This window comes from Peromyscus californicus, unplaced genomic scaffold (assembly GCF_007827085.1).
Source record: "Peromyscus californicus insignis strain IS unplaced genomic scaffold, ASM782708v3 Scaffold_24__1_contigs__length_46423439, whole genome shotgun sequence".
In the NCBI taxonomy this organism is placed as follows: domain Eukaryota; kingdom Metazoa; phylum Chordata; class Mammalia; order Rodentia; family Cricetidae; genus Peromyscus; species Peromyscus californicus.
The window spans coordinates 22,768,805-22,794,089 of NW_026294535.1; the positions used below are offsets into that span (position 1 = coordinate 22,768,805).

The 25,285-nt window shown below is 39.9% G+C and overlaps 1 pseudogene; it reads left to right on the forward strand.

The window, feature by feature from the left end:
* The first annotated feature begins 6,740 nt into the window (after window positions 1–6,740).
* Window positions 6,741–7,685, forward strand: LOC128120007 (60S ribosomal protein L5-like; annotated as a pseudogene).
* The last annotated feature ends 17,600 nt before the right edge of the window (window positions 7,686–25,285 follow it).

Genomic DNA, 25,285 nt, shown 5'->3' on the forward strand with positions numbered 1-25,285 from the left:
AGGGTAAGGGAGAATTTACTTCTCTTGCATATTTTCCCATTTATAATATAAAAACAAGGACTGAGTCATTTCTAAAATATCACCAACTCAGTGACAAAATCCTGGTTTCTAGATGTTCAAAATCTCCTATGGGATTTTGAATGAACAGCTATATTTTTTATTGTATTGTAATAAAATAACAAGGAAAAGCAAATTTTATAAAATAAATTGAAATATATATTTAAGGCCAGATCTCAAGAATGAAAATCTGATCACTCATTGTCTAAGCACTTACACTGGTCAAATGTCAAGCATGCTGCTCCTGATATCAGATTGACAAGAAGATGAATCAAATGCTGTAGATGATGCTCAGAGACTCCCAATTACACTCCATACCAGACTTTGTAAATAAGTAATGACAGTACCTCTTGTCTCTATATAATAACGACAGGAAGCTCCTATAATTGTTTCTTATTTGTCAATGAAATTATTTATTTTCTTTAGTAGAATTACATTCTTACATAAAAAGGAAAGGAAATCAAGTGATACATTCTAATGACCCCAACTGAGTGCATTAGAAGATGTTCTTTTAGCTCTTTAATGATTGTGTTTTTCCTGGTCAGCCGGATCTTGGTAGCCAGGACTACAAAATGTCAATCACAAATGTTAATCTGCCCAGTTTACCATCATTCTCTATCATAGCCATGAGCTAAGAGAAATACTCCTCTTAAAATGTGCATGGTCATATATTTGAAGTAAATAGCCCAATTGCTATATGATAAAATCATTTCTATCATGGACACTGAGCCTGAAGCCAAATTTACCCAGCAAGAGAACATATGGATATGACAGGAAAATACAGTAGATCTGATAAACAATATTTTAACAAGATTTTCTTAAAGAAAAATTAAACTCACTTGAATGATTTGTTCACTCATCAATTCAATGGTTACAATGTCCACTCTGCATTGTATGATGCTGTAGACCATGGGACTTAAAAGTGGATAAGTCAAGACTTCTATCCTTCAAGAATCTCCATTCTGAAGACTGAAATATAACGTTATTAAACAATATGTAATATAATATTTGATAAATAATACAAGCAAAACTATAGCAAGCTTTTAGGAATTAGAATGATTCTAATTTAAATTAAGGCTTTTTCAATAAGGCAATAATGGTTTGAACCCTAAGATGTACTTGAAAGTTATTGATGAAGATTAAAATCAGAGATATTTAGGAAATTCAAGTTCTAATACATGGTCTGCCTAGGCATGCATATAACATAACTTGTATGTTTGGGATGAACTAACCAAGTCTGAGACTAAAGGCATAAGATAGACCAACAACTTGGATATTTATCAAAGGAGAGAGCTGATAAGGAAGTGAAGGACAGCAATCAAAACTTTTCATAATTTTATAGGAATGAAGATTGAAGAGAGCCATTTATAAAATAGACAAGTGTATCTGGACTGCATTAGCATGGAATAATGAGTGGTTTCTTTTTCTTAAGGTTAAGATGAGAGAACAGTCATTTCTTTATAATCTTTCAAAAAATATTTTGACAAGACAGTAGGGAAGATAAGGCAGGAAGATAATCAGTTCCAGGCTAACCTGTTCTATATAGGAAGAAAATGTCAAAATAAGTGTGTGTGTGTGTGTGGGGGGGTGTTAATTGATCTAGAAATTTGTAAAATATAAGAAATGTGAGTCTAAAGGAAAATGAGCAGCATTAATTGGAAAGGATGGTGTGGACTGAGTGTCATCCAAGGGCAAGGAAAAAAGATGTCAGAAGCATAGTCCAAACTCAGAAGCATTCTGTGAAACATGGATAAGAGTACTAGAAAGAAATGACTGAAAAACTCACAATAAAATGATCAATCTTGGTAGAAAAGAAACCATACAGCCAAATGAGCATTAAAGTTCTTAAGAGGGAAAATGTAGAGGAATTTGTAATTTATGTGTATTCATAAATGAGAGGGCATAATGATTGAAAAGGGGGAAATCATAAACCAATGGAAATAATCAGACACTGGCAGATTTGCATATATATACATATACATATATACATATATATATATATATATATATATATACACACACACAAGCAAAAGTCCACTTACATATGTAACATAAAATTCAAGGTATATAGTATATAGCATAAACCATCTCAGGTATACACTTTTCTTTCTTGCTTTAAAAGAATTCAGTCATTCACTCACTATTTCAAAGCTGTTTCTGAGCATCATATTGTTTATAATTAAAATTCTCATCAGGGATATTCTGTTGATATGAACAACAGAAATAATATCAATGAGGTCTCAAGACAATTGTGCTAACCTGAGTCTTTTTGTTAATACGATTTTGAATAGTTTCTTATTCTGACCCTTTTTTTAACTCGATGGTGAGAAAGAGGTGGCAGGTGTGTGTATTGATGGAGATCTTGTTAAGAAAATTTTTGCTAAGTCCCTTTTCCTTGCAGAGACCTAGTCAGGATGGATGTTGTGAATGCATATTGCTACTCAGTATAGCAACTCACCACTTATTTTCCTATTTTTTCCTGTGTCGCAGTTTTGGAGCACTTTCAAAGTGTCTCCATGTTGTATAAATACAATTGATTTTCCTCACTCCAGATTGCTGCCTTCCTGTAACTAAAAGCCTTTATTCTGATATCTTTATCTCCTGAGTAGTTTATTATTTAAGTCTATTCTGAAATTTTTTTTTTCTGTGTAGATGTTCACAGCTTACGGATGTGAAGGGTAACAACTCTTTTCTCATCTCTATTTTTTAGTGAAAACTTGTAGTTAAATTGTTTTAGTTGGGGTTGGGGATTTAGCTCAGTGGTAGAGCGCTTGCCTAGCAAGAGCAAAGCCCTGGGTTCGGTCCCCAGCTCTGGAAAAAAATAAAAATTAAAAAAAATTGTTTTAGTTAACTCTTTACATCACATGATATAAAGTTTTAAAAGCAAAAATCAGTTTGGAGGACTCTTAATTGAGGGTAATAAATATTCATATGGCCAAGCCACACCCCTACAAAATGTTATGAAAGTAAACAAGGCAAAATTAAATCTACAGTGAGTAGATATTACACATGCTTTCTAGTCAGATGAGTTGAGAATTAAGAAATTACGACAGGTAGTGGGGGTGCACACCTTTAATCCCAGCATTTGAAGGCAGAGGCAGGTGGATCTATGAGTTCAAGGCCAACTTAGTCAACAGAGTGAGCTCCAGGAAAGGCAGGGATACACAGAGAACCCCTGTTTCAAAGAAGAAAAAAAAATCTGAAAATGAACAAAATAATAAAAAAACATAAAATTGATCGGTTTGGTTATTTCTGTCAACTCAGCTTTGGTACAAGAACCTAACTGGCTCATTATTTTGATAAAGATTATACTTTTAATCACCGTAAGTCAAATATTTTTAGTAATTGAAAACTCATGTTTATACTGACATCATCATATAATATTCATAATTGACATTATAATCACTGCAAAAAATTCCAGACACTTAATTATTTACTGGGAGAGGGCAGGGATGGGTGGAGAGGGCGATAAAAAGGGAGAATCTATGAGAACAGGTAACAAATGTTTGCCCTGAGCATACCTGAGGTACACAGCTTTGAGTATGACGAAACAAAAGATAATTTCTTATTCCTTCTATTTTCCTCCATTTGGCTTTATTTCACTGAAAAACTTGAAGAAAAAAAAACCTAAGGAAATATTTCTTTAGAAAACGTCTAAATAATACATTACCTCTCCTCATAGCACCATCAAACTCTCAATAGGAGGCCTTTGTGTCCTAAAGGACATTTTACATGTTAAAGGAACCCACCACTAATTAAATCCCCACGTGTGTTTTAGTGTAGAGGAAAGATAGTGAACCAGAAAGAAGAAGTGAATTTCCTGGGGTCATTCCCTCCTCACAGAGCAGTTTCCACCAGGGTGTTAGCAAATACATCATCCTTTTGTTAACTGAGGCTAAATCCTTGGTTGTCTTCCTGGCTTGTCTTCCGGCCCTTTTCTTCTGTCTGGAGGGCTGGGTTTGTTTTTCCTGACAGCGCTGGGGTTTTCTAAGCGACCACAGTGGTGCCAGCCCACACTGTGAACAGTCAGTGAGGAAGAAACAATCTGGCTGGTTTTAACACTTTGCAAATAGTAACTTGTTTCTGCTGCTTGATTTCTTGCCCCTGGATATCCCACAGTGTGATAATCAATACAGCAAGAAAAAAGACAGGCTTCCTCTTCATCTTCCCCGTGTGTAAATTTAACTCAGATATTTCCAATTCAAAGGAAGTCTTAAAAAAAAATGTGTTGGGATTTTATTTCACACCGTGAGAAATCCATTATCTTCTTCAAAATTTCCCACCAAATCCTCATAAATTCTCCTCCTTAAAATGGATGCAGACTGTAACAGCAACTGCAAAGGCTTGTCCTCCCTCGCCTCATCCCTTCCCTTCTTTCATCCACCCCATCTTTTGTTCTAGTGGAACCAAATTGAAAAAGTCTTTTTATAAAGAAATATTTTTATTTTATAATTAATTTAATTTTACATATCAGCCACAGATTTCCCTGTCCTCCCTCCTCCCACCCCCCCAGCCCTCTCCCTCAATCCACCCCTCATTCCCACCTCCTCCAAGGCAAGGTCTCCCCTGGGGAGTCAACCCAACCTGGTAGATTCAGCTGAAGCAGGTCCAGTCCCCTCCTCCCTACACCAAGGCTGAGCAAAATGTCTCTGCATAGGCCCTAGGTTCCAAAAAGCCAGCTCATGCACCAAGGACAGGTCCAGGTCCCACTGCCTGGGGGCCTCCTAAATAGTTCAAGCTAATCAACTGTTTCATTTATCCAGAGGGCCTGGTCCAGTTCCATGGGGGCTCCTCAGTTATTGGTTCACAGTTCATGTGTTTCCACTAGTTTGGCTATTTGTCCCTGTGCTTTTTCCAATCATGGTCTCAATATCTCTTGCTCATATAATCCCTCCTCTCTCTCACTGATTGGACTCCTGGAGCTCCACCTGGGTCTTGGCCGTGGATCTCTGCATCTGCTTCCATCAGTCACTGGATGAGAGTTCTATCATGACAGTTAGGGTGTTCAGCCATCCGATCACCAGAATAGGTCAGCTAGGGCTTTCTCTCGACCATTGCCAGTAGTCTACAGTGGAGGTGTCTTTTTGGATTTCTGGGGACCTCTCTAGCACTCTGTTTCTTCCTATTCCCATGGGGTCCTCACCTATCATGGTATCTCCTTCCTTGTTCTCCCACTCTGTTCCCAATCCAGCTCAATCAAACAATGTACATTGCAGATTTTAGGATCCAACATCTTTCATGGCTTGGATATAATGAACATATTTATTTGAAAAATACTGAAACATACCTTTCTATGTTGTACATGTTCAGTAAAGTTGCCTCTAGAGTAGACACTATAGCATTTTCTAACAGCCAGGAGATCTTTTCTAAATATTTTGGTTAGGAGTCTCAATATCTGATGTGCAAGTCAGCCACCTGTGATCTGATTTGAATAGACATTATTGTTCAGTGACTAGGTGCATTTCTAACAGCTTGCAGGTGGAGTATGTCTTAGTTTGGGTTTTACTATTGTAAAAAGACAGCATGACAATGGCACCTCTTATAAAGGAAAGCATTTAATTGGGGCTGGCTTACAGGTTCAGAGGTTTAGTTCATTCTGGTCATAGTGGAAAGCATGGCGACTCGCAGGCAGACAGGGTGCTGGAGAAGTAGCTGAGACTTCGACACCCAGATCATCAGGCAACAAGAAAAGAGAGAGAGAGAGACTGGGCCTGGCTTGACTTTCTGAAACCTCAAAGCACATCCTCAGTGATGTACTTCCTCTGATGAGTCCACACCTACTGCAACAAAACATAGTTCCTAATAGTGCCACTCCCTATGAGCCGGGAGCGGGGGGGGGGGGGGGGGGGGGGGCCTGCATTTTCATTCAAACCACCACAGCATCACTAGCTTATATATTGTCAGAAGAGTTAGAACAAGCACTTCTGTGAAACACTCCTAACTGCTTTGCTATGAAACACACTATCAAAAGGTCAGTTACTCCAGCCTCTGGACACTGTCTTTGCCCTGGGTTTCTCTTCCGTCAACAGCACAAAGCAGCACCTTAACAATTACTTCTTAAAGACCCAGGAAGAATGATGCAAAGGACTTCACCAAACAGAAGCACCTGTCTTTTGTACTCTGTTTTCTGAGACTTGATACATAGTAACAGCTATTGACTTATTGTAATACAATAAGCTCTAGTTCTTAAGTTGGCTTAATGGATAACTTCTAAGAAAGAATCTCAATGGGATTCACTTGCAAGATTTCCCAAAAGTTATAAAGTTCAGTTTACTTGAACCATGTGATTTTTTTTTGGGGGGGGGGTATCTTGTATGTGAATAAAGTGTGCTTTGGGGACTCAACTAATAGAACTATATACAAACATGCATACATATGCATATACAAATGTACATTTTTTTTTAAAACATCTATAAAAAAGTTTAGAACCTCAAAACTTGACACAGAAGTGGTACAGGAATCTAAGGTGACTAAAATATACCATTTCAAGTTGCACCTCTTTCTTGAATATTCTCTGGCTTCACCATTCAAACACTATCAACCTTTCCCTAGGATCTTTATGGTTTTACTTGCTTGACTTAAAATCGGTATCTACTTTGACCATTAGAAAAATAAAGGTAATCTCTCCTTTGTAGTAACTATATTACAAAATGGGAGTTGGCCTTCTTTTTTCCCTTAGCGCCTCTGGGCCCGCAGGTCTGTGTGGAGCCGCATTTGTGGGTTGCTGTTCCGCAGGATGGGGTTTGTGAAAGTTGTCAAGAATAAGGCCTACTTTAAGAGATACCAAGTGAGATTTAGAAGGCAGCAAGAGGGTAAAACTGACTACTATGCTCGGAAACGATTGGTGATCCAAAACAAAAATAAGTACAACACACCCAAATACAGGATGATAGTTCATGTAACCAACCGAGATATCATCTGCCAGATTGCGTATGCCCGTATAGAAGGGGATATGATAGTGTGCACAGCATATGCACACAAGCTGCCAAAGTACAGTGTGAAAGTCGGCCTGACAAATTATGCTGCAGCCTATTGCACTGGCCTGCTGCTGGCCTGCAGGCTTCTCCATAGGTTTGGTATGGACAAGATCTATGAAGGCCAAGGGGAGGTAACTAGAGATGAATACAATGTGGAAAGCATTGATGGTCAGCCTGGTGCCTTCACTTGCTAATTGGATGCAGGTCTTGCCTGAACTACAACTGGCAATAAAGTTTTTGGGGCCCTGAAGGGAGCTGTGGATGGAGGCTTGTCTATTCCTCACAGTACCAAACGATTCACTGGTTATGATTCTGAAAGCAAGGAGTTCAACGCAGAAGTACACCGTAAGCACATCATGGGTCAGCATATCACAGACTACATGCACTACCTGATGGAGGAAGACGAAGATGCTTATAAGAAACAGTTCTCTCAGTACCTCAAGAACAACATGACTCCAGACGTGATGGAGGAGATGTATAAGAAAGCTCATGCTGCTATCCGAGAGAATCCAGTCTATGAGAAGAAGCCCGAGAGAAGTGAAGCAGAAGACGTGGGACAGACCCAAAATGTCTCTTGCCCAGAAGAAAGATAGGGTTGCTCAAAAGAAGGCAAGCTTCCTCAGAGCTCAGGAAAGGGCTGCTGAGAGCTAAAGCAATTTTCTATGAAGTTTTTTTTTCATAAAGATAATAAACTTATTGATTAATCAGCCAAAAAAAATGGGAATTGGAACCCTCTCTGAAATTGTAAATAAAATAAAAATATTTTGTAAGATCCTATTGCTGATGATATCATGCATTTTTTTGATACAGGGACCCAGAGAAATCAAGCTGGATCTGCACTGGTAGCCTCTTTTCCTCAGGCTAGCATTCACAGTGCTTGAAGATCAATGGTTCTAACCAGCTGTAGACTCTGTAGGCTATAACAACAACCTGACCTATTGCCCAATATGCCCATTGGGGCAATAGTGGCCTGACTCTTTGGAGTGACCAACCTCTATATTTGGATTTGAAACCCATTCCTTGGGAAGGAATACACACCAGGTACTGTAAACCCTGTCAAAAACCAGCAGCCAGAGAAGGCTCCACAGGCTCCAGAGGAAAATGTACCACTCATGTTTTGCTTAAACAGGAATGTAGAGAAAATGCCTTCAAATCATTTTCAGTTAAACCTATAGAATAGTAATTCTGTCAGCCTGGGTCAGAGAAGTTTCTTTTTTGTAGGCGATGATGCTTAACATAGAGACTCATAACTTGCCAAAGTGCTGAGACTAAGTGATTCTTGAGTACTCAACCCCAAACAGGACAACTATCCTACTCACTGAAAGGCCTAGGGAACATCACAGAAACAAGGAGCAGAAAGATTTTAAGAGCCAAAAGACAGAAGGAAGAACTATAAAACATTGTTTTCTAGAGATGGCATGGCCATGTTAATCATGAACACACAACCAGTGTAGCTATATGTACCACACACACACACACACACACACACACTTTCACATGCACTCTCACTGGAACATAGGAGGGGAACTTTGAGAAGAGGAATGGAATTAGAAGGACAGGGACGAAAGAAAGAAAGGGAAGTTAGGGATGAATATAATCATAGAACATTGTATTCATGTGTGTACTTAAAAAATAAATACTTTTCAAAAAGAAGATAATCATTCTTGGCAAACAGAAAAACATGCATGTGACCATGAAATAGGATGTTTGTCTAGACAAATATTAATAAACACCTCTTTGGTGAAAGTTGAGTTATAAGTATTGTGTATAAACTATAGTCTGTCTTATCTTTGCATCAGTCTTTACTGCCATGAAGAGAGATGTGGGAGACAAGGGAATATGACCTGTTGATCTGTAAAATATTTTGGGCAGTGGTGGCACGTGCCTTTAATCCCAGCACTTGGGAGGCAGAGGCAGGCAGATTTCTGTGAGTTCATGGCCAGCCTGTCCTACAGAGTGAGTTCTAGGACAGACAGGGGTACACAGAGTAATCCTTTCTTGAAAAACCAAAGAGTGAAAAAAATTAATCTGTCAAATCTGTAAGACAGTGAAAAGATTCTATATTGGTTTGGTAGGATCTTTTATATAAACTGAAGATTTCAGCACCAGATTATAAACTGAGGACATGACCAGTCCAAGGTATGGTTGAGGGAAGGTTTTTATTGTAGATAAGAGGGAGAATACAGCCAGAGGCATCTGGAAGAGTCTAAAGCTAGGAGAGAAGGCAATACACTGAACATGGTCAGCAGATTCGTCTGGGCCACAAAAGGAGAGAGGCAGGTTGGAGAGAGCTAGAGAGGAAGACAGGGTGCAGACAAAGAAGACCAAGAAAGAGGGGGTCAAGAGGGGAAGACAAAAGAAAGTGTACCAAGAAAGCACATGGCTGAAATAGTAGGGTTATATGGGAACAAGAAGCTGGAAGAAGGGAAGCCCAGGAGCTGAAGAAGTTTAAGGAAGAGGGAGGGTGGGGTGAGAAGAGCTGGGAAGAGCCACTGGTAGCTGTGATACTGAGTGAGCTTGGAGGTCACCATACTCTCTGGTTTGCTCATAAGCTCCAAAGATAGCTATTGGTCCTGAGCTTCTTTGGGGCCTGACAATAGTCATTATCCTCTACAACTGAACTAGCTAGGGTATTGTACTTGTCATGAATTTAAGACTGCAATAGGTATGATTAAATCAAATAAGCTCACAAAGTCATCTTTTTCTTAGCAATAATAGGAGGATTAAAATATTTAAAAGAGGTAAGATGGAAAGTAATATTTAATGAGGAACGTCATCCTGTTCATGTGAAGAGGTGAAAGATACGATTTGAGGAAAAAGATCGGAAAATCTTGAAACTTACTGGCTATGATAATAATTCTGTTCTACAGGGAACATGTACAATGAAGTGCTAGAAACTACTTTAGGAAAAGAGAACACTGTGGCCAAAGGATTTTTTTTTCTAAATTGAAATTACTTTTAAAATATATAACAAAAACAAAAGAAAATTTATTCAAGATCCTGAATTGGTCTTGATACAGCATTAAATGGCAAACTTGTATTCAATCAGATCTTCTCTCCTAAAGTATATGAATGTTTTTAAAACTCAAATAATTTTAGTCTATTTTCTATATGACAAAAAAATGGATCTACTAAATTGGCTTACAACAATTAGGGGTAGGGTCATCCACCAATGGCTGTCTGCACCGTAGATAGGATGAAAAACAGGTGGTTTCTCAGTCTATACATCTCCTGTAGTTTCTATAGTCCCCATCTGGCACTAAAGGTCTGGAAGACTCACGTGGATTGTTTGGTCTTCAGTACACTTTGGAAGGCAGAAGCTGGATCTGAATCAGCAAAGGACAAAAACACTCACTAGGAAAATAGGAAGCAGAGTGCCAAACAACACTGCTTTTACTGCTATTTGCTTGTATGTCTTTCCATTTGGGCTACCCATCAGAAGATGCCACCCACTCTAGGGGAGGGATTTTTCCCCTTAGTTAATCTTTCTATGAATGCCTCACAAATCTGCCCAAAAATGTGCCTCCTAGTTGGTTCTAGATCTCACCAAATTGACAACCAAGATTAACCATCACAAGTTCATCCCTTCTCATCTCAACACACAACCACCTCTTCTTATAACATTTCTAAATTGCACTATTCCTCCCCCAAAATAGATGTTGAAGTCCCTTAGGAATGCTTAGTATTTTAATAGCCCATAATTTAAATATGATAGTGTAAATTTCGCAACCATTAACTATTTCCTTTTTAACATAATATTTTTATTGATTATTTGGGAATTTCACATAACGCATCCCAATCACCCTTACTTCCCAATCCTTCCAGGTCTGCCCTCTACCCTTGTGGCCTCCCCCTCAAAAAAGATAAAAACAAAAAACAAACAAACAAAAAATAACAAGTCCAATTTGTGTTGTCCATATAGTCCCTGGAACATGGTCAAACCTGGGGTGGCCAGTCCCTGAAAGAAAAGTGAGTCCTCCCCCACCCCACCTCCAATTCCATCTATTGTGGAGAGCTACATGTCAACACCCTTATCATAATTTTTAAGAGTTCTCTTTGATGTCTTCCTGTCTAAGCTGTCACTTTTTAGGGGGTTAAGGGTTGTCACAGAAGCCTTTTATATTTCTCTTTCTCAACTGTGAGTCTGAAGTCATCAATACCACTGCAGAAGAAGCTGTCTTGTCCTTTATAGTCAGGAGGAGCACAGATAATGGACATCTACATGTTATCAGGTGACAGCATGAACCACAGACCTCTACCTGGCCTCCTGTGTAAGCACATGCCACAAACCAAAGCAGCACAGACCACAGGCATCAACATGGCTGTTGTTGTTTGTTTTCTACTATTTTGGGAGGCCTGCCACCCAGCTCCCAAATAAATCACACATGGAGGTTTATTCTTACTTATAAATGTTCAGCCTTAGCATAGCTTGTTTCTAACTAGCTTTTCTAATCTTTAAATTAACCCATCTACCTTTTGCCTTTGGACTTTTCCCATTCTCTTACTTCTATAAATCTTATTCTTACTCCATGGCTTGCCATGTACCTGGGTGGCTGACCCTGGAGTCCTCCGCCTTCTTTGGCTACTTCTTGCCTCCCAGATTTTTCCTTTCATATATTCTCTCTGCCTGCCAGCCCTGCCTTTCCTTTCTCCTGCCTTGCTATTGGCCATTCAGTTCTTTATTACACCACCAGATGTTTTAGACAGGCAGAGTAGCACAGAGTTAAACAAATGTAATATAAACAAAAGTAACACACCTTAAAATACTATTCTACAACACATGGCCTTTGGTGGTAACACAGACCATGGACATCCACATGGCCAGCCTAAGGTGGCAACACAAGCCACCATGGTCATTAACAAGGCCCCTGGCTGTAGTAGGCCACCAATACAAGCATGGCAGCATGGACCACAGACATCAACAAGTCTTTAGGTGGCAGTACAGGCCATGAACATCTACATGGCCTCCAGAGGTAATTCAGGCCTTGGATATTGACATAGTTCAGTCTCTTTCCACAGCAAATGCATTGTTCTTTCCTTCCATCCTTCCCACCACTCCATCGCAAATTCATTCATCACAGTGGCATTGGAAACTGCAGCATGTCACTCAGTATATTTTTGCCCACACAGCTCTACATGCAAACGCTCATTGCCATGAGTCAATGGTCTGGCTCAAAGCCTCTGTTTCTGAAGCACTATAAATACCTGACCACCACTGAGACTTCTTCAATTACAGCCATGCTTCAGCTTTTCATCTTCGGTGGCAATGCCAGGCTCCCAGATCAGGATCTGCAGCACCAGCTCCTCCTCATGGCCCAGCAGCTCATGGATGGAGTGGGTATTAGATCTGAAGACACAAAAATGCTGGATCTGGGCTTGGCAGTGGGCTCTTTGGAGCAGCTGCCCCACTGGAATATTATAAAAGAAATAGGAGGGCAGGAAAACACAAATATCTGCTTAATCTGTATGTATATATACATACACATATCCTTAACAAAATGGGCAGAAACATGCAATTATAATATTTTTTTTCTATAGTTGGTCATGGGGCCATAGTCAGCACCCATAAGTACCTTCTACTATTCATTTCATTTTTCTATACCCCTTGGCAAGCATCTTAACTGGTCTTGGTTCCTTTCTATGGCGGGGTCATCCCCACTTTTACTCTTGAAATATCTGAGTTATTCCTCATCCTGCCAGGACTGAGTTGTTGCAGTTTCGTATTGATTTTGCCTTCATCAGGGTTTTTATTGCTGTGATAAACACCATGACCAAAAAGCAACTCGAGGAGGGAAGAGTTTGCTTCATCTTACAACTCTCAGGTCATACTCCAACACTGAGGAAAGTCAGGCCAAGAGCCGAGAGAGGAACCTGGAGGCAAGAGCTGATGCAGAGACCATGGGGGAGCACTGCTTACTGGCTTGCTCCTCATGACTTCCTCAGCCTTCTTTCTTATGTAACTCAGGACCACCTGCCCAGGGTTGGTACTACCATTGTTGTGGGCTGGATCTTCCCACATTAATAGTAATGATTATTAAAAAGATAACCACCAGACTTGCCTAAAAGACAATTTTATCGACATATTTTCTCAGGTGATAGTACCTCTTCCCAAATGACTCTAGCTTATGACATAAATCTAACCAACAAAGACCTTAATGACAGGGCATGGGAATACCAACAGACACCCTAATGTATCTTCTGCACTCCAGACATTCTCTTCCTTACTTTCCTTAATCTTGGACTATCCTTTATACCAAAAATATATTTAACAGTTGCAATAGTATGGATATGGTGTTTGTTGGCATTCTGGCCCACCCCTTAGAGACTCACCCAGCATCCTAATGTCATCCTACTTAAAGCCCCTTTTAATAGGAAACAATTCTTCCCCCCTTCTTCCTTCCTCTCTCCCTTTAATAATAAAACCATGAGGTACTGCACACCTCCTCTGTCTCTCTCTCTCTCTCTCCTCTCTCTCTCTCTCTCTCTCTCTCTCTCTCTCTCTCTCTCTCTCTCTCTCTCTTTCTCTCTCTCTCGCTCTCTCTCCCTCTATTCCCTCTTCCCTCTCCCTTTAATAATAAAACTTTCCACATGGACACCCTCTCTGCATGGTGTGAGTAAGTTTCCACCATGCCATGCTGCCACCCACCCTGTCTGCATAGCATCCATGGGATACCTTGGCTCAAGCCACCAAGGCCTCTCGCCCACCATTTCACATCAGTGTTTCCTTCAAGAGCTCCTTTGTGAAACACTTGGTTCGCAGCATAGCATTGGGAGAAGATAGATTGACGGGAGGCAGAACCTGGTGGAAGTTCCTCACTCAGATGAGAATGTGATCTTAGAGGGCGTGTGGACCCCAGAACTCTGGATTCTTCTTTGAGAGATGTGTGTGCCGAACTCCTCCAGGGATTATGACTGCTTGCAGCCTTGAGGTTTTCACAAGAAGAGAGCTGATGAGGTGAGCTTGCGAACATGCAGAACTGCAAGCACTTCTCATATGCAGTTAGCTTGCCTCAAATACTCTGTTATAGTCACCAATAAAAACGGATAGATAAAGCACTCCTAGAAAATAATTAGTCCTAGCTTCCATATACATTGAACTTCAGTGAAACTAGCAGATATAATGAGATTATTGATGTAGTACTAGTTTAAATGAATGTGGGATAACAGCAGTCCTCTCAAAACTGAGTTCGAGAACGTCAATCTGAACATAACAGTGCTTTCTCCTACAAAACATGAAATCGAGAGAGACGTGTATAACTAAGAATAAAGGAGCAACTATCTGACATCCCGAATACTACAGACCATTGCATACATGAGAAAAGCAAGCAGCTTCCTTCTCAACATTAGAAACCCTGGTCTAGGGAGCCCAAGAGAAGCAGTAATCTCACATAGAGAGTAAGATTGATTTCCTTTTCGTTCAATACAACAGGCTAGTTTTCCTAGACACACGGGTGGTATAGAACACCTAAGACCAGCACAGAGTCTGTGAATGTAAAAACAGAGGGGAAAAAAAATGCACCAAATGAGTTGGCAGAAAAAGAAAGGAAACTCTCGGAGGCCAAAACTGCCAGCGAAGTACAAACCCATAAAGCCCCAAAGCACTAAAACCAACATTCTCCAGAGTTTTATTTTAACGGTCCATGAGCCTGACTTAGTAGAGAGAAAGGAGGAAAGGGGAATGGGGGAAGAGTGGAGGAAAGAAAGAAAGGCCTGTTTCTTGCAAGTTGCAAAACTAGAGCAGATACTCCCAAATAACGTTGGACACTTGAAAGGCTTCCACTCCGTGGAAGAAAAAGACAGCTTGGCCTGTCCAACACTATTTCCTCTTCCTGAGCACTGGAAGAGGCTATTCTTCTGCCTTCCCTGTGTAGTCTGTGAGGGGCTGTGAGGTGGTACTCTGGCCAGCAGACTGTGGGTGGAAATGCTGTATTCCATTTCCTGTCATGGCCCTTTGTAGGTAATGGGTTCCAGATAGCCCTGGGAAGGCTGCAAGACAGCCCACTCCACCTCAGACTTGGCATAAAGAGATAGGCTTTCTTTCCTAAGCCACTAACAAGATTTGGGGTTTATTTTTTTTAACTGAATTTAGTCTATCTTGTTCATTATAATAAATGGGTCAAGAAAAAAAAAAACCAAAATGTCCCACAAAGAGAAAGAACAGAAGCACCTGCCCTCACGCCGGTGGGAACAGTGTTGATAGACATGGTAGAAAACAATAGACCATACAGAAAAATGACAGGGGGCCTTTACAGAGTTAGAGTTCCTCAAGTGCCTTGCAGAATCAAATTCAAATTCTCCCTGAGGGAACAAACATTAAATGTGGGCTCACATGCTCTAAAAGATAAGATTGCAAGGATTATGGTCTGATGAATAAAAGCCGCAAAACAGGAAAATCAACCACGGAAAGCAATGGAGAAATGAAAGCAACTGAACCATGTGGAATCTGAAGGCTCCAAATGTAAGGGTTTCCACAGTCAGAACATGAAAGCAGCATTTATCAAATGATTCTTACGGTTATTTGAAGAAAATATTGAATTGAAAACATATTTCAGCATTAAAAGCATTAAATTTCCCACTCAAATTTAGAAACACATACACATAAACAAAACTATCACAGTTGAATTCCAGAACTCCAAACTAGACACAAGTTGGACTCACTAGAGAGGACCAATAAAGGGAAAGGCATGACATCATGACCTAGAACCCAGAATGGGAAGACATTCAGGCTGTAGGAAGAAAATGGAGGCCGTACAAAGGTAAGGTGAACATAAGCCATTAGGGAGGTATTTGGAATTTTCATTTTATAACATGAAATTGACCAAAGACAAATTCCAGAACTCATAGGATGATAGAAATTTATTTTTTTTAAAAATAGATTTAACAGTAGAAAAAAGAGTAAGCAGAGAACTGGTGTGTTTAAAGGGGGGGGGGGGAACATAGGAAAGTTCAGACAAATGAACCAAATATTAGAGGAGGTAATGAGAATTTTAAACTGTGGTTGCTGTGGAGTTTTGTTTGCTCACAGTACTGAGGAAAGGAACCCAGGGCCCTGCAGATGGTAGACAGGTACTCTACCACTGAATGTCCCTAGACATAAGCACAAAGTGATACAAACCTAAAAAACAAAAACAAACAAAGAAAGAAAAAACCATTTAATTGGCCAACTAGAAAGAGCATGACAGAAAAACAAGGGTAGATGACTAAAGAAATTTCCAGAAATGATAAGACGATCTGGATGAAGAAATCCAAAAGTATCGAAACAGAATTACAAATAAATAAATAAATAAACAAGCAAATGCATAAATGAAACTGCACCACCCTACAATAAGATCATCCCAGGGAAACTGAAGAACACGAAATACAAAAGAAAGATAATTAAAAATCCAACACAGAGACCACAACGACTACAAAGAACTGACATTTAACTAACCATGGATTTCTTAACAATGGAAGAAGAGAGAGAATTAGATTAAAGTCTTCAAAGCCCAGACAGGAAAAACAATTTTCAGTATATACCCGCTTAGACCATATTTTAAGAACTGGGATAAATTAAAGACATTTCGTGCAAACATTTACTGAAAGTTCTATGACCAACAAATGTTCATTAAAGGAACTTCTTAAAAAATGTACTTTGAGAAAATTGATCTAAGAAGAAAAGCTAAGATGTAAAAAGTACTGAGTGTAGAAAATGGTAAACACATGAATAAATCATTGAAATATTGACTGTCAAACAATATGTGAGTGTGTTCTATGTTCGGACTTAAAGGCTAATGGCAAAAAAAGTTCTTGATTCAGAATAAATTTAAGATAATAGACATTTTTTACTGCAAAAGTGGACAAAACCAGATAAATTACATATGCCATATGTAATTTTTCAGGGATCAGAAAACTTCAGAGCAACAAACTAAAATTCCAGAAAGAAGAAAAATGCTTTTACGTGAGGAAGAAGGCTTATCTTTCTTTCCTCCCGAGGCATGGCTGCCTTTGCGTGCTTGCAGAGACTTGGGCTTGACTAAAGAGAGCCAGGGGCTGAGGGCTGGGAAAGAATGCAACTAGGAAAGGTTCTGTGAGCCTCAGGGACTGCTGGAGACAAACCGCACCTATGAAGGTCTGCAAATGCTCTACAGCTTTTCCCAGAGGACAAGGGTGGAGCAGGTCCCTGGACCGGAGGCTGGGGGTGGGGCCACAGCTTCCGGAAGGCAAGGTAAGATGTCCAGAAATCTTAGGGAAATGTCCTGGTGCCAAACACGCCACTAGTTTTATCTTCATGGAAGTTGCTCTATTTTAAAGTCATAGATTGTAGATTTTCTGTTGTTTTTTCAAAAAGCCAAGCTGCAATGTTCAAAGCACTTTGCTCCACGAGAAGACAGAGCTCCACTAACCTCAGAGGCAAATGCCTCTACATGGAGAAGGGACATTGCCAGCCCTAAAAGGGCGAAGAGAGGTAAACTAAGTGTCTAAGGAGGAAACCTCGTGTATACCTGAATGGATTGAGAGAACCCCCTCTTCTCCCTCCCCCCAATTGCCAGCACAGGAAGACAAAAGTCTCCCCTGTCACTGTCTGATCAGGTAGCTTGCATGAAATGTCTAGCATTACTTTTAGTAATAACTAAAAATGCAGGTGAGAAAAAAATGGGCATCCCTCATGAGAAAGGGAGAGATGACTCAGATACTTCAGTTAGAAAGGGGTTTAGAAACCCATAGTTAACACATTAAAAAAGAAAAAAAAAATAGAGAAATGGGAGGCAATAAAGGTCAGAGGGTAGAGAACTTGAGAGAATTGCAAAACATTAAAGGACAGAGAAACCCTGTCTCGTCGAAAAAACAACAACAACAAAAAAAACATTAAAGGAAACTAAAAATTGCATGTAAAAGAAGAAATATACATGAGGCTAAGGAATTGATAGATGAGTTCAAGATCAGACAATACTCATGGAAACAGTACTGTCAACTAGAAAACAGGTGTGAAATTATGAAGAAAAAAGATATAGAAAGATAAACATGTATAAAGGTGGAAAAAATAAAAACAAAACAAAACAAAAAAAATCCCAGCAACTTGTCTTTGCCCTGGTATTCCACACAAGAGATCCTTTAAAAATTGTTTTCTCATTTAATTTTTTAATATATTTTGATATATTTTTAGTTTCTACCAACCCTTCCCAGGTCCTTCCACCTTCCTACCCACCCCGTTCTTTCTTTCTGTCTCTCCAAAAACAAAAACAAAAATTAAAACAAACAAAAAAATCAATAAGACAAAAAATAGCCCAAATAAAACATAATAAAACCAAAACCCATGCCAAACAAACAAACAAGCAACCACCACCAACAACAACAACAAACGACAACATGAAAACATGGAATTTCTTTTCTGTTGTCCAACTGCTGCTAGACATGGATCCTGTGCTGGGGAGTGATCGATATACCCAGGAACACTACATTAAAGAAAACTGATTTTCCCTTCATCAGCTGTTATCAGTTGCAAATGGGATTCTATGTCTGCTTTGCCCTCTCAAAGCTGGAACCGCATTTGGCTTGAACCTGCGCAGGTCATGTGTATGCTGCTTTAGTCTCTGTGAGTTCATATGTGCATCAGTCCAGTTGTGTGTTTCCTTCTGGTCGTCTACCGCCTGTGGCTATTATTATCTTTCTGCTTCCTCTTTCACGTAGATCCCTGTACCTCAAAGGGAGGACTTTATCGAAGATACCCCATTTATGACCAAGTGCTCCAAAGTCCCTCACTCTCTCTATCTGGTCCAGTTGTGGGTCTCTGTGTTAATTTCTGTCTACTGCAAGAAGAAGCTTCTCTGATGAGGGTTGAGTGATCCACTATCTATGGGTATGGCAATACATCATAAGGCATTTTGGCCTTATTTTATTGCCATGTTCCTTTAGCAGAATAATTCCCCTAGGCCCTGACCAATCTAGTCTCAGAGTCTTAGCTAATTTAGCAGTGTCGAGTATGGGTTCCATTTCATGGAGTGGCTCTTAAATCCAGTCAAAAAAGTATTTGATTACCCGCATAACATTTGTGCCACTATTATTCTGGTCACAATTGCAGGCAAGTCACTCTTGTAGGTTGCAGGGTTTGTAGCTGGGTGATAGCGATGATTACTTTTAATCTTTTGGTAGCATGCAGAGTGCCTGCTAACTCCATGAACACTAGGCAGTTGAGGTGAAACTTACACATGGAAGAAATTTCAATGAAGTCACCATATAATGGGAGGGACAATGCCCTAACTAGAAATCTTACACTACTAAGAAAAACCTCCAGTATAGGGACAGGTTACATCTTGTTGAGTCATTGGCCAAAGAGATCCCATGACTCACCCTCCTTCCCCAAACATCACAGGCTGTTTCCAAAGATATCAGTCACCCTCCACAACCTGGTGTTAAGGGCCTGATGCTGAGGATGACACTTACTTATTTGTCATCAAACAAGAGATTTTGATTAAAAAGGTTTGCATTTGAAAATTTTAGAAAGTTTCGGAGGCAACCATGTAAGGGAATGAAATACAACTGAGATGTAGGAGGAACTGAGCTGAGCTGAGCTGCAGTTGGAAGACATCTCTGAGTTCTACAAGATTCTTGCAGGGATTCTAAAACCAAAAAGGCCCTTCTGAGATGTCTCAAATGAGGCAAGAGAATTGGGCATTTTTACCCTTATATGATCTGCTGTTAATGCAGTTGCCTCTGGGAGGAAGCATAAAACTTGGGCAAAGCAGTTCTATTTGGCAGAAGGCCCTGCCACGCAAGGGATTCAGCTGTGAGTTGTCAGCAGTCAACATTCCTAACAGCTGGGAATGTTAGGAATAAGTGGGGCATCTGGGAGTCTCACCACAGCCCCCACTATAGTTCACACCTGTGTGCTCTGAGCCACCTTTTAAAATAAGTTCACCCAGCTGGGAAGAACTCCTCCTGGAGTCTGGTCTATCTCTTTTCCTGTATAAATTTACAAGAACAAAGTTCATGGAAACATTGCAGCCCTCACCACTGCAGCTGCTCCCCAGCGCTGTAACATGTGCATTGTCTCCCTCTGCTAGTCACCATTTCAGTCACCCTTGGCTAGCACGTCAGCTCACACAGGTGGCTTTGGCAGTGGGGTGATCCATACACTCATTTCTGGGCCTCCTTACCATAACTGTCTCAGAGCCTGGAAGCCTCAAAACTGGACAAGAAGGAGCTGAGAAGATAGATCAGTAGGTAAGGGAACTTTCTGCTCAAGTTTCTAGAACCCACATAAAAGCTAGGCAGGTTACACAGCACCGTAGTGGCAGTTAGGGGTGGGGTCGGCAGACAAGGCATTGATTGATGGAGCTGGTTGGCTGTAAGTCCAGCTCTGGATTCAGTGAAAACACCAAATACCCTCCTCTGGCCTCTGCAGGGTATACATGGGTGTGCATACTCAAATACAAGCATGGACACATACCATACACATAATACACACTACACACACACACACACACACACACACACACACACACACACACACACACACACCAGATAGATCAAGGACGTGAAAGGATATGTATCTATATCTTTTAGGTTCCAGCTGTCTTTCCCTCACTTCATTATGCTTTAGAACTCTTCCTACAGATGACTGGGGAAGCCATCCCTGTCAGTCTGAAAGTTTCTTTCTTGCTTGTCAGTCTCTAGTTATCAAGACACAAAGTCATCAAAAAGAAACCACAATATAAAGTTTCATAGGAATCATTACTGAGTTGCCTATTGGAAGCCCTCTTTCTCTTGGAATACACATCTCTCGACTTTAGGTGGTTAATTCAGAAATAAATATCTGCATGTGGACCACAAAGAGTGATGGGAAGTGGAGTTATCCCTGTATCCTTGGATTCGGGTTCCTTGTAGTTTAATTGTTAGAGACAGAGTAAGTTTTAATGACTGGTAATTAGGGTATATATGTGTACCATGTCTTCAGTTTGTAGCATGGCTTCTGACAAGAAGCTCCAAGCTTCCACCTCAGCTGCTACATCTTTCAAATCTCTTTTCATTGCTTTATGGACCTAGCGACCTGGGTGTGGGTTGTAGGTGCCACCAGGGGGTCCTAAGTCACAAGCTCACTATTACAACTCCTTTGCACTAGAGGAGCTTGTAGAACTGGGTTTATTATATCACATATTCTGCCAGGGAATCAAAACAATGGCAAACACTCAGAGTGGTGATTGCTGAAGCTCAGCAGGCAAGTATGACAAACACACACACACACACACACACACACACACACACACACACACACACTATATATATATATATATATATATATATATATATATATATATATATATATCCAGAAAGTCTTGTATGCCTGCATGGACTTCCAGGTCTCTATACTGAGAAAGCTTAACACTGCATTCACAAAAAGGGTGATCACACATATATATATATGTGTGTGTGTGTGTGTGTGTGTGTGTGTGTGTGTGTGTGTGTACCTGTCACTGTACATCAATACTTGTAGGATGTAAGGAATATAATACACACAACTTCCTGCTGGGTAATGGCTATATTTGGAATCTTCTGTGGACAGATGCAGATGGAGGCACAAGAGTGCTTTTCTCTGGGAGGTTAGACATCAGCAGGAGCAGCACTGTGAAGAGAATTCACACAAACGCCACACCCACTTTCACTCTGATTTCACCCAGGAGCAGAGTGAAGAGTGATGGAAGCCGGTTGACATGGATCATGGAGGGAATCCTGTTCTACATAATGCCAATCCCTTTACTTTACTGTGCATTCCTCCCCAGACAAATGTAGCCTTCAATGTAAGTGCTGTGGCAAATAACTTTTAAAGCTGATCACCCTTTTTGTGAATGCAGTGTTAAGCTTTCTCAGTATAGAGACCTGGAAGTCCATGCAGGCATACAAGACTTCCTGGATTACCCAGTGTGGGCTAGGGGTCAGGAAGGTGGGTGTGAACCTTCAGGTATCAACCAGTATATCCTCCCTCCCTGCATAGCTTCAAAGCTACTTCAGTTCTCCTACCACCTGCCCTCATCGTCCTACACAGCATTTGGTTACCTTTTATCCCGTCCTGGTTCATCACATTGCCCCCAGCAGTGCTGATTGGATCTGTTGAGCAGCGCATGGTATGAGCCTTAGAAGATCATTAGCCCACTCAATAAGAGACACCCCATAAAATTTTGGAGGCCAAGTGTCTTGTGAAATATCTGTGAGTTCCATTGTAAGAGTGTCAGGATATCTTTTCCAAAGGAAATGTTTTAGAATTTGCCCTACCCACAACTAAAGAAGAGTCACAGCTATTGGTAGGCACTTTCAGAGTTTCAAGGCAAAAGTCGTATATGAGCAGTCTGCTCTGACTCATTAAACAAGTATCTATAAACCTGAGAACAGTAGCCTTAAAGAAAAAAATCTGTAGCAGGTCTAACCACAGTGAAATTTGTTCTGATTGAATGTTATGACCCCGAACATCCAATAATGCTTAACTTGTGCAGGGCAAGTAGAGCACTGAACAGAAATTTTGACCAAATTAACTAACTAGACGAACCACAATGAAAACCCACAAGCAACAGAAAGAAAGCCATCATCTTCTGCACATGACTGTTCTCCCTGAGGAACTGTGTCTGCTTTCTGCTTGGCCTTGGAAAAAGCAAGGGTCTGACCACTGAGCATCAAGAGAACTTGAGATGGGAAATGAGCTGTCTTTTAACTGATTCAGAAGTCATAGTTTGGGTATACACAGCATCAATGAGGAGAAAGTAGAAATGGACAAAAACTATGAGGCTACAGCAGGTCGTCAAAGCATTTGAGAACTGAAGGAACAGCTATGCAGAGGCCACAGTGTCTCACCCTGCTGCATTTCCTCCTCTGCCATAGCCCATATTTCCAGCCGTGAAAACTTCTTGGTGATCCATTGACTGTGGGGATTTACAGAAGGCTCTGTAAAATATTCCAGTAAAATAGTAAGTATTCATTTAACAGAATGCTAGCCAATAATGAAAATGAATGGCTAAAAATGATATGATGTGCACTAAATAGATTAATATGTAGGTATGAATAATCTGTTGTGATTATATTTATATAGAAGGGTTTTTAGCTAAAAGTCAAAATGAAAATATATAATAGGAAAACAAAAAATGACTGCTATAAAACATTGGCAGTGGATTCCTTACATAGGTCAAATGGGGTGAGAAATAACTGGAAATTCTTGTCAATATATGTCGACTTTGAAACAACCAGCAATAATGTGTTTCTTAGGCCTGTGATGGGCACATCAGTTTTCACCACATTATTATTTTTTTTTAACTAATGGTGAAAATTGTTTAGATTACAAAGTAGACCCTATAAGAAACTTAAGAAACAAAATTAAAAAAAAAAAAAAAAGGATGCTGGGTTTGGAGTTATCAGTATTACTTCCAAGTATAACTATGTTGGAGAAACATTGCTTGTGCCCTCAACATACTCCTTTGTATGCATTTTATATTTTCAAAAAGAAAAAAAAAGAACTTAAAGGCCAAGTAGGAAATGAATCCTATTCCAATTTTCTACTTAGCTCCACTCTGATGTATGGACCCATTTTGCTTTGGCGCTTCCTGTCGGCAGGCTCTACATTGCTTTATGGGTCTTTAGAGACAGCCATGCTAAATGTTCTCATGAGGTAATGACTATTCCCAGCCCAACCCTGTCAGCTCTATTTGGCTTTTCTCTTTAATCACCACCTCATCTGCAGATGAATTCCACTCTGCCTTAGCAACGGTCCAGCTTCAGAAACGTCTAAGCATTTTTCTTAAAGGTTTATTCTGACTACTTACGTTACTCTTTTTCCTCTTACTGTTTGCCTGTAAGTTTTCAGGACCCATCACTGCTTCTCTCCCATCCTTGGAGACAATTCCATTTACTGTTTTTCTTTCCATTACCTTCCTTCACGGAGGCATCTAAGCACAGATGAAGAGGAGTATTCAAGAAAGAAAGGGAAAATTGAAACTCATTATCTGAGGACCTCCTTGATGGGCAACAAGAAAAAAAATCCATTAAATGAGAAAGTTAAATCTGACAGCCCCCACAGATTTTATTGTTGTTGTTTGCTATTTGTTTGCCTACTTCTGTAAACTTTAAAGAGTACATAGAGCTTGGGGCTGGACTGATGGCTCCACCAATAAACTTCCTGCTACACAAAAAAAGGGGCCAAGTCTGACCTCATGTATAAAGTTAATCATGGTGGCAAACTCTTACAACCCCAGCCCAGGGGAAATGGAGAGAGGAGGATCCACACGAGTAGCCAGCCAGCCAGCCAGCCAGTCTAGCCCCATCCGGAAGTTCTAGGTTTGTTGTTAGACCTTGTCCCACAATACAGTAGAGAGCAATTGAGGGGTGCAAAGAAGTCACATTTTAAAGTATGTCACTTCTTCATTGCTGCGTTTCCACATCCCTAAGGAGCAATGTATTTTGAATATCCTTGAAGCCAAACTAAAGATATCCAATGTATCGATGTAAAAATATAATAACTTAGAATAAACCAAACCAAGTAAGATCAACAGTAGCTTTATATTATCATGTCAATAAAGTGTGAGAATTCAAGCAAAGAACACATTGGGGGAATCCGAGGCATGGAACATTTCAAATCCACATTAACGAGTGTAAGATGCTCAAAATTAGGGGAATGTTGAGAGTAGCTGTCATTTCTCACCAGCACGTTGGAGAATTAGACTGGACTTATCAAATATGTTAGTAATGACAGTTACTGCAGGTGAGGTATTTCTCTAACACCTTTGAAAAGCCATTTTGTCATCATAAGTATTCAATAAGAATCAAAAATAGAACATTTCCTGAAACATCTGTGATTTTTCAGATGTTAACTTTTCCCTAGACTCAAAGTTTCTTAAAAAGAATAAAATATTTATTCATATTTATGACATTTTCCAAAAATATTTTCTCAAGAAATTTTGTTGTTAATAGAGACAATGTTTACAGACAATTATCCAAATACAATAGTGTACAAAACAGACGGGTTTTAAATTTTTCTTATAAGAAATATGTAAGAGCAGCTGTTGCTGAGACACTAACATTGTTATGTTAAGGTAGCTGACCTTAGAGATAAGACTGATTATTTAATTATATTTCAAAAGATTCCTCACTTCCTGCCAGGAAATTTGTATAGGTCAAAATAGTCTTTTCAGGAAAGGAACTATGATTAGGCAATTAACCTTTTAATCTGTTTAACAGTTCAAATTCCTCTCATTTCAAAGTTATGCATGCAGTAAGATGAAGATAATTGTGGAAAT